Source organism: Piliocolobus tephrosceles, chromosome 2 (genome assembly GCF_002776525.5).
Source record: "Piliocolobus tephrosceles isolate RC106 chromosome 2, ASM277652v3, whole genome shotgun sequence".
NCBI classification, from domain to species: domain Eukaryota; kingdom Metazoa; phylum Chordata; class Mammalia; order Primates; family Cercopithecidae; genus Piliocolobus; species Piliocolobus tephrosceles.
In genome coordinates, this window is record NC_045435.1 from 180402322 (window position 1) to 180420787 (window position 18466).

Below are 18466 nucleotides of genomic sequence, written 5' to 3' on the forward strand. Positions count from 1 at the left end.
ATTTCCTTTCAAGAGCAAAATGTCACCCTATTCTGCTTCAATGAAGAATAAAGAAATTTGAATAAAATGTCAGTTTTTTTTTTTTCTGAACTAATTTGGGAATCATAATGACATGCACAGTCTCAGCTGAACACATGAATATTTATAATTAAAAATGAAATTGTCCTTTTTTTCAGAGTGTGACAGTGAACAAAAATCCCCAGGGGTGTCCTGGGCCAGAAGAGCTATTTGTTTTAAGAAAATTTCTAAGATAGAGAAGGAAAAAAAAGCAAAACAAAACAAAAACAAACCCGGAAAACACAATGGAAGCCATCTGAGGGTTGGTAAAACACAGTAGACTCACAGTTAGACTGATGGTGTCCCTCTCATCCCCTCCACACGGCCTTCTATTGGAGAACACGGAAACTGTCAGTCACCCTGGGAGGGAAGCTTTGAGGACAAGTCCTGAGTGTTTGCTTCCCTATTCTCCTTCCCTGCCTCTGGCCAGCATTTTAATGTGCACATATGCATTTCCTTTTCCAGACATACTGGAGTTCTTCAAAGTTCAATATAGTGGGGCAGACACGTATTAAATACATAAAATGAGAAAACAGGATGCTTCTACAGGGATTGAACCTTTAGTTAGTTACTATATCCATGTTATAGATAAACAAACTGAGATAGACAGATGTGTTTGCCTGTTAGTGACATGTTTGGTTATTCCTTTCATTAGAATTTTTAATTTTTTATTTTTAGTCGGAGGATCTCTTCAGGATGTTTCCTTATACTCAGCACAAATAGAGACCCACTTTGATGTTGAGGAAGAAATAAGTAGGCTGTAGGTCTGGGGTCTGAACTATGTGGCCTTGGGCAAAGCTCCAGTTTCTGGATCCTTACCCTTGTTTGGACAATTTTGTAGTTGATCTCAATGACAATTAAAAAGATTCTTCTAGCTCTGAAGTCTGTGGCTGTGATTCCTCCCGCCTTCCTGTCCCAGCTTTCCAAATATTGGAAAGATGCTGTTGTTTTGTGAAAGGAAAATAAAATTGCGGGACCCTAACAATCACTAAGCCAAAGGGAAAAGTCAAGCTAGGAACTGCACCAGGTAAACCTGCCTCCCATTTTGTTCCCAAGTAAGATAGCTACAAGGATTGAAAAAAGTTATATACCTCCTCACAATTTGCCCACAAGAAAATTCCTTGTGGGCCTTAAGATCTTTACCCTTTACCTACCAACAGATCAAATTTTGTTGAATTTCACCCTGGCAATGTAAATTAACAGCTTATCTTCACAGGTGTGGGACAAAGGATGGAACTTAAAGTCTCCCTCTGTTCACTTGAGAGAAATGCGTATCTGATTGCTTCCTCCTCCTCACTGTTTATGTAAAAATGCAGATTCACTGAGCTAGACTAAGGCATAAGTGACTATTCCTCTACCAGCCTCTTATATGTAAATGGTGTATTTACATGTGAAAGGCTGACCAAAGACTCCAAATAATACAACCTTTTGTCTTTTACCTACTTATGACCTGGAAGCCTCCCCTCACCCCCACTGCAAGTTGTCCCATCCTTCTGATCAAATCAATGTAAATCTTACATGTATTAATTGACCTATTATGTCTACCTAAATTGTATAAAAGCAAGCTGTACCCTGACCACCTTGGGGTGTTGTCAGGACCTTCTGAGGCTGTGTCACTGGTGCATCCTTAACTTTGGCAAAATAAACTTTCTAAATTGATTGGGACTTGTCTCAGATACGTTTGGGTTCACAGTTCTTTTCTCTGGGCCCGGAAGAGGAAATAATTTTTGGGAGGAAAGCCAAGTCTTATGTCGATTAGAACATTTCACCCTAAATAATCTTCGCTGCTTTTCCCTTAAACCCAGGGAAGCAATTATTTTTGCTCAGCCTTAGTAAAGTTGAGGAAACACTAAAGTGATCTGTTCTGGATTATTGAGCTTAATAGAGCTTAATAGAGATACATCTTTCTTTGCTGAAAAGGTAGAGAAGTTTGATGCTTAACAATCCAGCAGTTTCTTCTAGGAGCCTTGGAAAACATGATTTTCTTTTCTTTCTTTTTCATGTACTTGTTTCTTTGGAGTTAATGGTTTCTTCCTGTAACAGTGCCATAATCAACCTTCCTGGACACCACCCACATCCATTATCTCAGTGGCAGTGCCTTAATTGAAATGACATCTTAGAATTATTTCTTTAAAATTCATTGTTTAATTCAGTAAATTTAGTATTAATTAACGCCAACTGCCCTGGTGTTTTGGTCTCCCATTTGTCACTCTCTTAGCTCATGGTGCAGTGCAAGAAATAATAGGTCTATTTCATTTTACAGGACTTATTTTACCTTACAATTCAGATTCACTAGTGTAGCAAGAATGGAAATTCAAAATGTCTTGGTATTTTGTAATGATCATACTTGGAAAAAAGAAAGCAAGGGAAGAGAAGAGGAGAGCGAGAAAAAGGAGGAGGAAGTAGAGGAAGAGGAGGAAGGCTGGTGGTCAGATTCTACTGATCAGTGGAGGAGCTTTGGTGCTGAGGAAAGCACCAGAAGTCAAGGTGGGGATACACACATGTCAGTCATGGCTCCTTGGGTAATGTCAGACATGTATATGCTTCAAAAGCCTTGTTCCATTTGCATAATATTAAAAATGAGACTCTCTGTGTGTGTGCATGCAAATACAGTTAAATCTATTTTTCAGCCCTGTGGGAAAATATATTGTAGTTAAATAATGTCATAACAAAGAGTTATCATGTGTCTTGTTAATATAATACAAATTTTCTAAGAATTAGATTATGTTGGGAATGTAACTGTTGAGTCTTAGTGGTTAAATGTGGTCTTAGGTTGGTTTCCCCAGAAGACTCTGAGATAAGGATTTGAGAACAAGTAGTTTATTTCAGGGATGATCAAAGGAAGCATTCAAAGATAAGACATGAAAGAGAAAAACGGCCCCCAAATATATACCTTTTAGTCAGTTACAACATGGGCAGTTGGGGCTCAACCCTACTGGGGACCTCTGGGAGATGGTGCAGAACACACCTTCAAGTACGCCACCTGAAGGCTGAGGAAGCTTGGTATTTATCCTCCAGCTTCCACCTGTTATCACTGAGGACTGCTTCCAGGGGCACCAAACCTATAGAACTTATGGCCTGCCCAAGTTGTGGGTGGCAAAATAAAGTCTTTGGGCTTGTTTTAAATTGCAACATGTATGTACTAGCAAGATGAGGGCAAACAAATAGAGGTGGAACACATATGTGTAATAATTCATGGATAGTCAGGCTCAATTATCATCTGAGGTTAGAATTGGAGGCTGCCACACTGTGGGACAGACTACTTTGGGGTCCAGGTTACCACCAGGGGGACACATACTAATCATAACTTAATATTTCTTAGCCAGGTACAATCTATCTGTGTGTAGTGGATATGGTAGATGTTCTGCCCAGATCCCCCTTTACTCAGAGCCTTGACGTAGCCCTACATTGTGAAAGAGGGTAGCTTGTTTGATCTGTAACAGCAGTCATCTGTTTTTACATTAAGTGGTACTAATGATCTGTCTGTGCTTCTTGGCTTCATAGACCACAGTGTTTGGCCACTGCACGAACATGCCTCTTTCCTATGTTGTAATATTTTTATGCACCTTAAGAAGACCACCAGAAACAGCAGAGTGAGTGAATGAGTGAGTGAAATTCCTGTGTATGTATTTAGGTTAGAGTGGGTAATATAATATGAATGTACCCCAAGCCAGAGACAGAAAGGAAATGAACCCCTTTTTACATGAGGAAGATCTTATTATCCTCATTTTAGTATTATCTCCATTTATAGAAGAAAACTGAAGCCCACATAATCTCATTAACTTGCACAGTATCACAACATGTCTATTGGTAGATTTGGGATTTGAATCAGGCATTCCTAGACACAAGGATTGCTTTTTAACTATCACATCACATTGTCCCAAATGACAAGACATCATACTTCCTGTTAGACTGGAATCTTGAAGTAAGGGGAGAAATTGTTGCAGCCACAGCACCTTTATTTCCAAGGGTTATGTAACATTGGAATATTGTCAATGGCTCTGGCCAATGAAACATTGGGAGTTGGCTCTAGTTCCTTTCATTTCTATTGATAATGTGATCTTCAGTTCACATGAGCACAGGAGATCTTCCTAAACTTAGTAATGCTTTCTGATTGGCAGGCGTGACTAACACATATTAGTGCAGTGGCTCTGGAACTCTTTCCTTGTAGAGACTGATCACCTTGATTCTCAGGCTGAGCACAATTAAACATTCTCTCATTTATAACTTAGAAAGGTCTCACAATACCTGGGAGCCAATGTAATACATGCCTTAATCATCAGTATAATATCAAGAAAGATTTCTTTGTCATAGGGCCTGTTGAAAATACACTGTCAGACAAGAAACATGGTCTCCACGTGAAGCTTCCATGTGTTTGAACCTGGAGGGCTCTAACAACATGGGGTCCTCAGATCGTTTCAGGAAGTGATTGTGTTTATTTGCTCTGTACTCTTTACTTGACTTTCATTTAAATTCCACAAACATTTTCTGAGCACCTACCAAGGGCCAGGCACCACACTAGACCCTGGGGAAACTACAAAGATAAAGAAGACCTTGTCCTACCTTCACTCTTGTAGAAGAGCCCAGCATACAAACAAACAAGTATTGCACTTTGCAGAAAGAATTAGGGCTAATTAGTTATTCCTGTACCTAGTGTTGGGAGCCCAGGACAAGGTGTTAATTCTGACTGCAGGGGATGTGGAAGTGACATTGAGGGATGAGCATGGTGTTGATAAACAAGGAAAGGAGCTAGATTTATCCTTGCGGGCACCAATACAAAACAGGAAGCAGCGTTCTTCAATTGTTTTCATACGTAGTTTTGTCTGTAGGTTAGTACGCATAGATAATTTGTGTGTGTGCATACGTGTGTGTGTCTGTGTGTGTGTGTGTGTGTAGGAAAGAGTCACTGAGCTCAAAGAGGAGAACTATTTCACATCTGGCAAGACTCCAGCCATAGGATGTTTATCACTAGTTTTCCATGACTTGGGCTTAAAAGCCAACCTCTTACCTGTGTGACACAGAGAAAGCCACGACAGCATGATTATACTAATATTTCTGGTCATCTGTATAACTTGTCATCTGGCAATCATCTGGACCTAAAATCTCCCATTGTGATTTGGTTGTTAGCGCAGCCGAAATAGGTTGCTGGCATTTGATTGTTTTAGTTTACTAGACCCAGGCTGTGTTTATATTGAGGAGAGAAATAATTTTTTTCCATTAAAATGATTTGCAGAAACTGTCACTCTGCACTTCTGCAGGTTCATTTTAAAAGGATTTGGTAGAATATGTTTGTTAGCAGGAAAGGAAAAGAGCAATATTGCCCCAGTTTTCACCGTAGAGAGTAATGGGAAGTGACAGCCTAGGGCAGGCTGAAGTGGTGACAGCAGAAATAGTTCAGTGGTAAATGAGGAGGAGAATGATATTTATTGAACACCTGCTATGTTCCAGGAGCAATTCGAAGCATGTTTTATGTATTGTTTCATTAACTCTGTAAAGATAAAATGGAATTATGTGTACAAAAATGTTTTATAACATGCTCTACAAAAGTTAGGCATAATTAATATTTTCCTATACTCTAAAGCCTTCTAAGATTCACTTGAGACCAATCTCTTCTGTTTTCAAATGTTAATCTATGTTGAAGCAGTAGCAGGTCAGTTTTCTATTATGAATAACTTCTAAGTAAGGAAAAGGTGATGAGAGAAGCAAATGGATTGACTTTTGAGGTAGGAGAATGAAAATGTGTGCTGAAAGGGTTTATTATCTAGATTTTTGTTTTCAATTCTTCCTTTGGCTTTGACCTTATGAACTGCTGCTAGAGCAGCCAATGTGGTATCAGAATTGAGCAGCCCTGTTATTCTGCTCTCCACTCCCATAACGGCTGAAGATGTGTAGCGATAGGGAGTTGGACTTGCCCTTCTAGTAAAGGTAAATGGCTTCCTGACCCACAAGTTGTGATCCAACATTGTAGACAATTTCATTAGACATTCCAGCCCTATTAGACCTCAGTAGACCCCAGTATATGTCAGTGTCCAGATATAAAAAGTCTGCTGGTTGAGAAATGGCCAGTGGAAAACAAACCACTCATTCCAAAGTTTAAAGGCGCTGATACTCAAGTTTCTGCCCTGGGACTAGAAACAATTGTTCTACCAGGAAGGAATGGCTGATATCGCACCATTTAAACCTCCTAGTGTTGGATGTATCTCAGAGCCAGTCTATCTTTCACTGCATCCCTCCCCAGAACAAAAGCTAAAATGGTTTAATAAACTGTGCAATATATATACATACATATATATGCTATATACATATATATGCATGTGCACACACACACACACACACACACAATAAAGGTGCAAAAGAGAAACTGGAAGGACTAGAGGCAAATCTCATTTCCTTTTATTTCTATTCTATGTCAGCTTCTTTCACTCTGTATCTTGACTAATCTTCAGCGGCTTTCACTATTTGAAGCCAAGTCTAAATTCCTTAGTAAGATGCCTGGTCAAATGCCTTTATCAAGCCTACAACTTTATCTCTCAAGAATTTCCTCTGCTTACCTTACATTGTAGCCCCATTATATTTCTCCAGATTCCTAGCAGACCCTATGTCTTCTCTCCTTCATGCTTTTGTCTTAATGTTCTTAGTGTCTATGGTATCTTCTTCTTCATACATCTAAATCTCACTCTTCCTTTTAGTTCTTCTCAAGTACTATCCAGCCAGGAAGCCTTTTCAGCTCCCTCTTCTCTTCTCCCCTGCTAATATAATGACCCTTCTTCCTCTGAAATATGTCACAGTCAGAGCACTTCACCCAAAGCACTTCACCTTTGTTATTGCAGCCTTCACATAGGTGGTATTTGATTCGTATCAATATATACATCATCATCTTCTTAAAGACAGCATTTTTACTACTTACTCATTTTCCAAGACAAATCTTTACATGGCTTTTCACAATCCTGCCTTATTTGATCTGAGTTAGATCTTATGACCATTTGGAAATGCATTTGATACAACATTTTAATCTCATGATTGAGGAGAGACATAGAGAATAGGTGCATTTGAGACAGACCTGGTTGCCAGTCCCAGCCCTTAGTGATCTTGGACAAGTTATCTAACCCTTTAAAACCTCAGTTTCTGCTCTTCAGATGAATACAGTGACTCTTTGCATGGTTAGTTACTGTAGTGGATTGAATAGTAACCCTGAAAAAATATGTGTCCACATTCCAATCCCCAGAATATGTGAATGTCACCTTATTTGGGAAAGAAGTCTTGGTAGATATAATTGATTTAAGGATCTTGGGTTAGACAGATCATCCTGGATGATCCAGATATGTCTTAAATCTAATGATAAGTGTTCTTATAATGCATGTGTAAAGGAGAAGTCAGACTCAGAGAAGGCAATGGGAATACATAGACAGAGACTGGAGTGATGTGGTCACAGGCCCAAGAAGCCAGCAACCACGAGAAACCAGAAGCAACACAGAATATATTCTCCTCTAGAGCCTCTATAAAGACTGCAGCCTTGCTGAAACCTTGATTGTGGAACATCTGACCTTCAAAACTATAAGAGATTAATTTTTGTTGTTTTAAACCACCAACTGTGTGGCAATTTTTTATAGCATCAAAATACAGTTATATTATGTTTCTATCTGTCTATCTCATGAACGTGTGAGCTCCTGAAGGACAGGGACTGCTCCTTCCTTCCCTCAAACTGCCATTCCCTGGGGCTAGCTCAGTGTTTGGAGCAATAATATATGTTTGATTGATAAATAGTACAGAACATATTTTCTGCTAGCCCTTTAAATGACCATGTGGAATTGAGATTTTATCACTGAAAAGGAAAGGAAACTTAAAAAAAGGATTAGAGAAGGATTTAGAGGAAGAAAATCTCTTCATTTTAAGACTTTATGCTCCAAAGTGTTTTTTTTAAAATCCATTTATTATCAGTCCCAAAAAACCAGGACAGTCTGAATGTATAATTTAGATCAGAGACAATGGATTTTCTCTCATTTTCCTTTAGTCGTCAATTAGCATTTATCAGGTGCCTACTCTGTGCAGAGGCCTACACAGCATTAGGCTCTCTTAGTATCCACATTTCAGTGTCTTGACTGATGATCAACCACTTATTCCTGTCACTCACATGGAAAATGTCCATCTCCGTCTGGGAATACTCCACCCAGTTCTAGTGGAATAGAACCTTGTCCATGGTGCTGAATGGATGTGCTGTGTCTATCAGAACCATCACAGCAGAAGCAGCCTAGTTGCTTTATATAAAATATACAGGCATAGCAGCAGAAGGATGGGTCATTTTAGCAAGATGTTTGCTTACATAAAGAAATATTACATAAAGAAGAATTTATAGAACTCTACAAATATCTCATTCATGCATCTTTCATCTGAATGTTTATTAAGTCAATCTTCTGTATCAGACATTCTGCTAGGTGTTGGAGAAAAACGGACCCTATGATGAAAGTGTCCTCAGTTTAGTGAGGGAGACAAACACACATAATAGAAAAAGCTGATATTAAAGCAGACAGATCTAAATTACCAAGGACAATGGGGAATAGCCAAAGAAGCACAAAACAACTGGGATGTGTTTTGTTTTCATTCTTTTGTTCATTTCTTCACTCATTCATTCCTTCATTCAACATCACCTGCTTTGTAAAGTAGCAAAGTTTTCAGTCCTTAGGGGTGACTTGAGTCCTGGCAGCCGGATGATCTCTCATGGAATGCTTTCTGCAGTAATTGCGGGTTTGACGTTGATAGTATTTAATTCCCTTATAGTTTAAGATTCTAGATTTTCATCACTTGGAGTGAAAGAAATAGAAGAGGACAAATGAGGGGAAGGGAATTTATATCTATTATAAAATACTGGCTCCTCTATTAGTAGCATTTCATTGAATTTTTCCAAAAAGTCTATGTAATCTGATAGTATCGTCTGATTTTATAAGTAAGGCAGATGATACAGTGTGACTACATTTCCCCACCAAATCTCGTGTTGAATTGTAATCCCTGATGTTGGAGATGGGGCCTGGTGGGAGATGTTTGGGTCTTGGGGACAAATCCTTCATGACTTGGTGTTATCCTCATGATAGTGAGTGAATTCTTGCAGGATCTGGTTGTTGTAAAGTATGACAGCTCCTCCTCCCCAAATCTTTCTATTGATCCTGCTTTTGCCATGTGATATGCCTGCTCCCCCTTCACCTTCCACCATAAGTGTAAGCTTCAGAGGCCTCCCTAAAAGCTGAGCACATGCCAGCACCATGCCTTCTGTAAAGCTTGAAGACTTGAAGAACCATGAGACAGTTAAACCTATTTTCTTTAGAAATCACCCAGTCTCAGGTATTTCTTTATAGCAATGCAAGAACAGCCTAACACAAGAGAAGATACTAAGATTATATAACTTTCTGAAAGTCACATAATCAGCAAATGGAGAAGTTGAGATTCCAACCATGTCTTATTTAATACAAGTCCTGAAGATACCCTGAAATTTTCTCACACAATCGCACTGGGATTTCATTTTATGTATTACGTTACAAGTGATGCCAGGGTACAATTAGGTCATTCTCACACCTTAATTACTAAGCTCCTTTGATTTGTAAGCTATGATGTATTGACCACTATAGATGCTGCCATCTAACGTGAATGTCCAAATGCTGTTGATCACAGGCATGAAGAGGAGAACTGACTGTTGTTAGTTTTTTCTCTGAAAGAGGACCTGGTATTAATCTCTAGGTAGCACTGGCTCAGTGACAGCTGTCCTAAGTTGTAACTCTTTCTGGTTTTACTGAAATAACTCATCATGATGTTCTATTTGTCACTTGTCAAGGAAATCAATATAGTCTAGACTTGTTACCTTGCCAAGATCTGTACTGGACAATTTATGGTCAAAGGCAAGTTTAGCAATGGAGTAGGAGGGGCAAAGCAGATAAAAGGATCTGGATCTCTCCTGTAAATATTGAGTGGCTTGTGTGCCCCTGGGAAAACTAAGGCATAGAGGACATTTGCAAAGGGAGGGAGACTGGAGAGAGGAAATGAAAGATCTTTTTTAAAATAAGGACAATTATATTTGCTTGGTAGAGCTGTTGTGAGGATTAAAAAAGATATTATACATTGTATAGTGTTGAGTACAGTGCCTGGCACAAAGCAGATAATGAATGAGTCATATCCAGTATTAGGCACTGGAGAGGAAGAAAGATAAAAAGAACATAAGTAAAAATAACATCCACAGCAATAGTACAGAATTCTTCAGTGCCAGGAGTGAAAAGAAGTAAGTTGCCAATGTGAAAAGTAGAGATAGTATCCTTTGTTTCCATTGGTTATTAAGGTGTTTCATTCATTTAAACATTTATCAAGCAGGAAACACTGTGCTAGGTACTGAGGAGATGGAGACAAGTAAGAAATGATGTTTCCCTGCAAGACTTCAAAGTCTAGTTGAGGAAACAGATGTAAACACATAATTGTATTGTAGTTTGCAGAATGAGCAAGATACAGTGAAGGTGATGTACACTCCATGAGCACAGGATCCATATGTGCATTTGCTTGCAATTTTTTCCTCTTTCACCCATCACAGTGCCAGGCATGTGGAAAACCCTCAATCAGTATCAGTTGAATGAATAAATATTGAATGAAAGAATGAGGGAATATGCTAGGGTGGTGAAGGAAGGCTATGCTGAGACAAAAAAGATTTGAGCTAAGATACTTGATGTCTGAATATTGAGTATTGGGGTGGAGGAGGATGGTTGTGTACATGTGTTGTGGGAGGCGGGGGTATGGAGAAAAATATGCCAAATCCGTGGGGAAAGTGTAGGAAAGACACAGTGGCATGAAACAACAGGGACTACATGAGAATAGAGAACATTTGGGAGCATAGGCAGCACTGGGAATGAAGCCGAAGTGGTATATAGTAGCAGATTAAAATATGAGCAATTTCTACTGTTTTGTTCATTCCGTCACTTAAATGGTATCCACTGAGTGCTTACCATATATTGGAGACTATTAATGGGTTTTGACAATAACACGTTGACCAAACCAGGCAAAAGTTCTTATCTCATGCAGCATGCATTCTCATGAGACAGACAGCAAAAAACATTTAAAGCATTTAGTATGTTGAATTGTAACTAGTAACACGGAGAAAAGTAAGTCCTGAAAGAAGGGGTATGGAGGAGGACTGAGAAAAAGGTGTATGGAAGAAGTATAGCACATGAGACCTCGTGGTTTCAAACTCTAAGATTTTTTTCTTTCAGGATTTGAACTTGCAAAACCAACTTACTTTTCTTCTCATGTACTGTGACTTTACTTGAGCTTATGGCCTCCATCTGAAGTCTGGTGCCTAGGGTTCATAATTACACTGGTGAATTTGCAAGGCTTTTTGAACCTTTTTAGCTATCTTATATGTAATAAAAACAGTTCATTTTCTCTGTTTTTAAAAAATAATCATTGATTTATTACTAGTTATGATTTATAAACACTGTCATCAATGTTATGGAACTAGATTTCAATACTCATAAACACTTCCACTAAATCTCTCACATCAGCTTAATTAAGGACAGATTTTTCTTATCCCTTAAAATATGAACAATTTTTATTCCATTTCTTGCTTCGGGCACAGAAAAGCCTTGGTTGTGTTCTCCATACAGCTTTCTGGTGACTGGTTTTGAGGGTGTAATAGCTCTATGCCCTTTGCTTGCTGTAATTACTCTGGCATTAAATGCATATCTTAGGGAAGGAGTGAAATATCTGAGTAATTTTTTTTAACAAATTAATTATCTTAAATATTTTTGGGTAAAAGCAGGTATAAATAAATGAAAGAGTCTTGTAATTAGTAGTGGGATCTTCTCAGTTCTCTGTTGTACAGTGAGAAGTGTCAGGGTATTAAATGGAAATGCAAGTTGCCTTTTATTTAGGCAGAATGCGAATAGGGCTATCTGCTCATTTTCATCATTACTGGTAGTGGTACCCTGTGATATAAAATCAACTCTGCATGTCCTCTGAAGGGCCTTTCAGACTGAACCACTTTGCATTGTTCTCCAGCCCCCCAAATACTGCAGGAGTGAACCCTTCTGTCCTCTCATTTCTTCATGAGATCTCAATAAGAATGGAACTGCAAATGCTGAAACTTTGGGGTTCTCAGCTTACTCCATACCTCCTACCTGCCCATCATCCCTGTCTTCACTGTTTTGCAACACTTCTGGCACTGCTTTTTTCCCTCAGCTTGCAAACTGCTCCAATTTCTTCCATATTAAAAAAAACAACAACAACTTTTAACCATCATCTTCCACCAATTTCCTTTCTTTTCTCTTTCACAATAAAACATATTGAAAGAGTTGCCTGTATTAACCTCCTCTTCCTCACTTTTCTTTCTTACTTGTTCGCTTTCACACTACAATTTGTGTTCAGCAACACCATTTCCACTATACACTCTGCAGAGATTGTTCCTGGTAGAGATGCCACTGACCTCAAGTTTTTTAAGGCAGTTGGGCTATTGTCATTTTATTTTTTGATAGCATTTGACATGGCTGACAAGTTGTTTTCTCCTTTGTTGTTTTCTACACCTCCACTCTCCTTTTCTCCTGCCACCTCCCCAGTGGCTCCTTCCCCTTATGGTTTCCTCTTCTTAGGTTCTTCATTGGTCCTGTTCTCACACTACCTGCATTTATGCACTCCCTTGACTTCAGTTACCATCTGTATACCAATAATGACTAGATGCACATCTACAACCCAAATTTGTTTTCTAATTTTGGGTTTGCTCATGTAATTGCTTGCTGGTCATCTCCACGGTGGCCTTTGCTTCATTCTGAAATCATGGAGCTATGTCTACACTGGAACCGTTGCTTCTTATCCACGGTCTGAACTCCCAACTGTCCAAAGAAGTATGTGGTCTGAGCTGTACAAATCTCCCACTCCAGTCTTCTGTCTCCTCCAGAAGTCTTTTTTGTTTTTTCATACATTGATCAAAGTGTTTTTTAGTTTGAATGGCTGATTTGCTTTGCAAAAGGGGCCAGGGGTCCCTGGAACTCCATTCCTTATGCTTACCTTCTGGTTCCCTGTGCCAGAGACTGCCTAGCTCTTCAACAAATCCATTGTTTTCTTTTTGTGGACATAGTTAAAGATTTCCCAACCTGCTTTGCAGTGACTGAATGGAAGGTGATATAAATAATTTCCAGACCTGACTCCTAAAAACCTGCTTTGAGATGTTCCATTTTTTCTCTTTATTTCCCTATGGCTGAAGGGAGAGGATTCAGATGCCCTAGGGAAGGGTGGAAACAAAAATAACCACATAGTGCAAAGCCTGCCCTGTCTGTTCTGACTCTTATTGAACTTTTCATAGTAAGAAGTAATCATATTGTATTAAGCTGCCAACATTTGGGAGTTTGCATGTTATAAAAGTGAGCCTATATTAGCTGATACAGTCATACGTCCCTTAAGGATGGGGATGCATTTTGAGAAATGTGTCACTAGGTGATTTCATCACTGTGCTAATATCATAGAGTGTACTCACAAAAACCTGGATGGTATAATCTAACTGCATGCCTAGGCTGTATATTTTAGCCCATTGCTCCTAAGCCACAGACCTATAAATATGTTACTGTACTGAATACTGTAGAAAATTATAACACAATGGTAAATATTTGTGTATCTAAACATATCTAAACATAGAAAAGGTATAAGAAAAATATGGTATTATAATCATATGAAACAATTTTTGTATTATGTGGTCTATCGTTGTCCAAAATGTTGTTATTGCAGCACATGGCTGTATACTCATATTTCCTAACACTTAACTATTATGTAGAACTTAACATGTCCCAATTACTTTATTAACTTATTTAATAATCTCAAAAACTAGACAAGGCACATATGAATTATTAACATTCTTTTAAAGATGAGGAAATTGAGGCCGGAGAAGTTAGGTAACTAGCGTATGATCATATGGCAGGTAAAAACCTTATGTAAATGCTCTTAAGCACTATAGACAGATTCAAGAGATGTGTAGTAGGCAGAATAATGGACGTCTAAAGATGTCTATATCTCAATCCCTAGAACCTGAGTATATGTTACTTTATAAGGCAACAGAGACTGTGCAGATGTGATTAAATTGTAGATGTGTAGTAGGCAGAATAATGGAGCCCCTTTGGGGTCCAGAATAATGGATCCTCCCTTTGTCTATATCCCAATCCCAAGAACTTTGTGTATGTGTTACTTTATAAGGCATCAGGGACTGTGCAGATGTGACTAAATTAAGCACCTTGAGATGGAGAGATTGTCCTGGGTCATTTGAATGAACTCAATTTAATCATTAGCATCCTTCAAAGTGGAAAAGGGAGGTAGAAAAGGTAAAAGTGATGCAATGTGAAAACAACTCAATCCACCAGTGCTGGCTCTGAAAATACAAGAGGACCGAGGAATACAGGAACCCTGTAGAAGCTGGAAAAGACAAGAAAACTGCATCTACGGGAACACAATCCTATTCACAATTGCTACAAAAAGAATCAAATACCTAGGAATACAGTAAACCAGGGAGGTGAAAGAGCTCTATAATAAGAACTACAAAACACTGCTCAAAGACCTCAGAGATGACATAGACAAATGAAAGAACCTTCCATGTTCACAGATAGGAAGAATCAATATCATTAAAATGATCATACTGCCCAAAGCAACTAAGATTAAATGCTATTCCTATCAAACTACCAATGACATTCTTCACAGATTTAGAAAAAAACTATTTTAAAATGCATGTGTAGGGAACCAAAAAAGAGCCCAAATATCCAAGTCATCCTAAGCATAGAACAAAGCTGGAGGAGTCACATTGCCCACCTTCAAACTATACTAAAAGTCTACAGTAACCAAAACAGCATGGTACTGGTACAAAAACAGGCATAGAACAAGGGAACAGGATAGAGAGCCCAGAAATAAAGCCACACACCTACCACTATCTGATCTTTGGCAAAGCTGACAGAAACAAGCAGTGGAAAAAGGATTCCCTATTCAATAAATGGTGCTGGGAGAACTGACTAGCCATATGCAGAAGATTGAAACTGGAGCCCTTCCTTATACCATATTTAAATATCAACTAGAGATAGATAAAGGACTTAAATGTAAAACCCAAAATTATAAAAACACTGAAATATAACCTAGGCAGTACCATTTTGGACACAGGAACTGGCAAAGATTTCAGGACAAAATCGCCAAAAGCAATTGCAACAGAAAGGAAAATTGACAAATGCAAAATAACTAAACTAAACAGCTTCTGCACAGCAAAAGAAACAATCAACAAACAAACAACCTATAGAATTGGGGAAAATTTTTGCAAACTATACATTTTACAAGGTCTAATATCCAGAATCTACAAGGAACTTAAATGTACAAGCAAAAACCAAACAACCCCACTAAAAGTGAGCAAAGGACATGAACAGACAATTCAAAAGAAGACATACATGCAGCCAACAAGCATATGAAAAAATACTCAATATCACTGATCATTAGAGAAATGCAAATCATACCCATAATGAGATACCATCTCATACATCTCATACCAGTCAGAATGGCTATTAGTAAAAAGCCAAAAAATAACAGATGCTGGTGAGATTACAAAGAAAAGGGAACACTTATACACTGTTGGTGGGAGTGTTAATTAGTTCAGCCATTGTGGAAAGCAGTGTAGTGATTCCTCAAGGAGCGAAAAGTGGAATTACCATTTGATCCAGCAATCCCACTAATGGGTATATGCCCAAAGGAATATGAATCATTCTACCATAAAGACACATGCACATATGTTCACTGCAGTACTCTTCATAATAGTGGAGACATGGAATCAATTTAAATGCCCATCAGCAGTAGACTAGGTAAAGAAAATGTGGTACATATACACCATGGAATACTATGCAGCCATAAAAAGAATGAGATCATATCCTTTGTGGGAACATGGATGGAACTGGAGGCATTAATTTTAGTAAATGAATGTAGGAACAAAAAAATACCGCATGTTCTTACTTATAAGTGAAAACTAAATGGTGAGAACACATGGACACATAGAGGGAAACAACAGACACTGGGGTCTACTTGAGGGAGGAGGGTTGGAGGAGGGAGAGGTTAAAAAAAAAAAAACTGTCAGGTACTATGCTTAGTACTCAGGTGATAAAATAATCTGTATATCAAACCCCTGAGTCACAAGTTTACCTATATAACAAACCTACACTTGTACCTCTGAACCTAAAATAAAAGTTAAAATATTAAAAGGAAAGTGGATTCTTGAGCTTTCATAAGGGAACACAGCCCTGCTGACACATTCATCCTAGCCCCATGTAGGTCAGTGTCAGGTTTCTGACCTACAAAACTGTGAAATAATAAACTTGTGTTGCTTTAAGCCATTAAATTTGTGGCAATTTGTTACAGCAGCAATAATGAACTAATAGGAAATATGATGGAGCAAAATGGTCTCTCACCATAGGTAGAATTCAAATTTTCTTCAAGTTTATGAAAAGCGAGCTTGTCATTAGATAATCCTGCTTAATTGGTAGACTATCAATACCTACTGTGTTCAATTTATTTTATTTTTTGTTCTGTTGTTTTCAGTTTAATCAAAAGGAGTGTTTTTCCATTTAATTATTCATAAAATTTACATGTTAGGAATGAATTAAGTATAAATATCTACTTTGCTTAAAAACTTTCAAATAGTGATTTTATCCTAAATAAATACACTCACTAAATAATCTTTAATATTCTCTGTTGAACTACAACAAGCTTCTTAACCAATTGTTACCTTCCATTAAAAAGTATGACATTTCATGAAAACCAGATAAAGGATGGCACATGGAGAACACCATTTTTTTATGCTGTGTTAAGAAATACACAGTGTTAAGGAGGGCATAGAGCTAAAAATTGAACTGAAATGGAAAATATCTCTCATAAATTAAATATACGGGGCAGTATGGCTCTTCTTACCCCATTACCACCAAATGAAGGTTACCAATACAAGGGATAAAGGAGGGGGATACACAAACAAACATTCCTTTTTACCACGAGTTTTTATGCATATTTCTAGAAATCTTTTCTAATATCTCAGTGATGCTTAATGACATTGTTTTCTTTGTGAATGTGCAAAATACAGCTTTGAAAAATGAGAAGCAAATATTGATCATAATGGGAGAGGTAGTGATCTACAAAGATCATGTGGTTAGCTACACCTGGTGCTGGGATCTAAAGCCAGACCGCCTGGCTCCGATGCCTAAACTTTGACTGCTGTGTGGCACTGCCTCATGGCTGCACAGTCTAGTAGGTAAGATAAGCACCTGTTTCCAGAGATCAGAGTGTGTTTCATGAATTCATTTCTCATTTGAGGTAGCTGAGGCCCATATTGGGCAAATCACTTATCCAAGACCATGTTACTAAAGCCCAAGGGCATAGAAGCTGAGTCTTCCTATTGTACTGAACTCAGTTGACTGGAATTTGTTTAGGAAAGCATGAAGTCAAATGGAAGCTAGTCCATGACTGGATTCATCTTTTGGTAAAAAGCCAAGAGGAGACCCCAAATCCTGGAGGTTCTTGCTTAACACTGTCCCTAAGAAGACATAACTTTATGAGTCTTCTCCTTAGAGGCAGTCCTAAGGTAAGAGAGATTATTCTTGTGAGCCTTGTAGATACTTTGGAATCAGGAAAATTAGTAGTTGATTGCTAATTAATTTGGTATTTAATGAATTTAAGTACCTACGCAATGAGGCCACACCAGCAAATAAGACACAGACCTGTTTTCAAAAAGTAAATACAATATTTTTGTCTGCCATGGTTGCAAAGGCATGACTGTGGTAACAAATATTCATAGGCTTAGCTTCTAGCTCTGTTGTATGTTAACTGTGTGAACTTGGGTCAAGTTATAAAAACTCTAAGAACTCTCAAAACTCCTGATCTGTTTTAATATGAAAGTAAATATATCTAATTGAATTGTTGTGAAACTTAAATGTAATGTGACATCCAAAGAATGTAGCCCAAAGCTGGATTTCAATAAGTGGTAAATAGAAGTATTTAACCATGGGTATAGTATGTTCTGTAACAAAAGAATGTCTGTGTGCTGGGGATACCTAGAGACAGTGAAAATTCTGTCTGGTCTGGGAATTATAATAAAATGACTCTTTAAAGTCAATGAGTCTTAACATTTTCTCACGTCTACTTTTCTTTTCCTTTCTTTTTTTTTTTTCCAGATGGAGTCTCACTCTGTCACCCAGGCTGGAGTGCAGTGGCACAATCTGGGCTCACTGTAACCTCTGCCTCCAAAGTTCAAGCAATTCTCCCACCTTAGACTCCTAAGTAGCTGGGATTACAGGTGTACACCACCACGCCTGGCTAATTGTTGTATTTTTATTAGAGGCAGGGTTGTACTATGCTGGCCAGGCTGGTTGTGAACTCCTGACCTCAGTTGATC